This window comes from Suricata suricatta, chromosome 5 (assembly GCF_006229205.1).
Source record: "Suricata suricatta isolate VVHF042 chromosome 5, meerkat_22Aug2017_6uvM2_HiC, whole genome shotgun sequence".
NCBI lineage: Eukaryota > Metazoa > Chordata > Mammalia > Carnivora > Herpestidae > Suricata > Suricata suricatta.
Window position 1 is genome coordinate 1,035,713 of NC_043704.1, and position 1,273 is coordinate 1,036,985.

Sequence of the window (1,273 nt, forward strand, 5' to 3'; positions counted from 1 at the left end):
CCCCCGCCCCCCAGCCGGCTCCTGTAACCACAGCTGCTTCTCCTCTGCAATCGCGCAAACACGATTTCTGTTATTACACATTTAGTTTAGACTCAGTTTTCCAAGTTGAAAAAACCAGGATCCGACCCTTGTATTCTGGCTCACGTGGTGCTCACCTCCCAGATCTGGCGGAAGACGGGGCCTCGGGGGAGGCTCTCGGCTCCGCCCCCTGCTGCGCACCCCTTCTTTCCCACGGATGCTCCCTGGGTTCATTTCTAAACTCCGCATGTCTTCTATTTCACGGGTGCCTGTATTTGTAAGTCTCTCACGGTTCTAACCTTGTTTGGTGCTTCATTTGGCTCATGGAGCTGTCCTGCATCTGGAGCTGCTGCAGGGGAGTGGCCCCCGTGTGGGCCATGGGGCCGAGAGCCCCCTCCCCGTGTCCCTGCCCTGCCACACTGGGGACACCTTCACCCCATCTGCTCCCACCAGGACGGGTAACCCCAGCCTGGGGAGAAGGCCCTGCCAGGACTGGGTGGAGGCACGGCCCTCGGACCCTGATCCCTGGGCTCACACCCTGCGCCCTGGAGGCTGGGATGTGGCCCGGGTCCTCTTTCCTCCCACGACCCAGGGTCAGCCCGGCTGCGCTCCCATGGCCTGCCGCGCACAGCTGGGGGGGGCGGGAACCTGGCACTGGGCAGTGGGGTGGCTGGCGTGGCCTGAGCCTTGAGGGACCACTTCCGACAGCTGGGGCAGGTCAGTCGGGTCGGCTCGGCCTCCACAGCCCCCCGTGGTGACAGAAGCGGCTGCGTCTGCACTGGTCACAGCAGCCGCTTCGCAGCTACGGCTCAGTGTGTGCGACTGAGGAACCGACTTCTGCTCTGTGTCTATGGAAGGACACGTGTGGCTAGTGGCCGCCATGCTGCACAACACGGTGTTGGAGAAAATGGGGGGACGGGGAGCCCTGAACCTCTGGGTGACCCAGGCAGGACCGCGGTCAGGGGAGCCCAGCCAGAGCTGGGTCTGGGCTGGCGGCTGGACTTCTTCGGGATGCGGGATGCCGTTCCCATTGGCAGGCAGTTCTGGACCGGGAACCAGGCCGCTGGCCTCCGGGCACGTCCTTTGGCGCGGCCGGGAGCCAGGTCAGTGAGAGGCTCGCCCCCACAACACCAGGCGGCGGACCAGCATTGGGTGGCTTCGTCTGCATGGTGTTTCAGAAAGAATTCCATTAGTTTTAATTAGCACAAATGTAATCAAATTTAATTAGTTTTAGCTAATTTTGAACTTTTAATTA

At 61.5% G+C, this 1,273-nt stretch overlaps 1 protein-coding gene across 1 annotated transcript in view; it reads left to right on the forward strand.

Annotated features, from left to right (window-relative positions):
* SLC19A1 (solute carrier family 19 member 1) overlaps nucleotides 1-1,273 on the forward strand; it is a 22,945-nt gene that overhangs the window by 480 nt on the left and 21,192 nt on the right. The gene's annotated exons all lie outside the window — the stretch shown is intronic.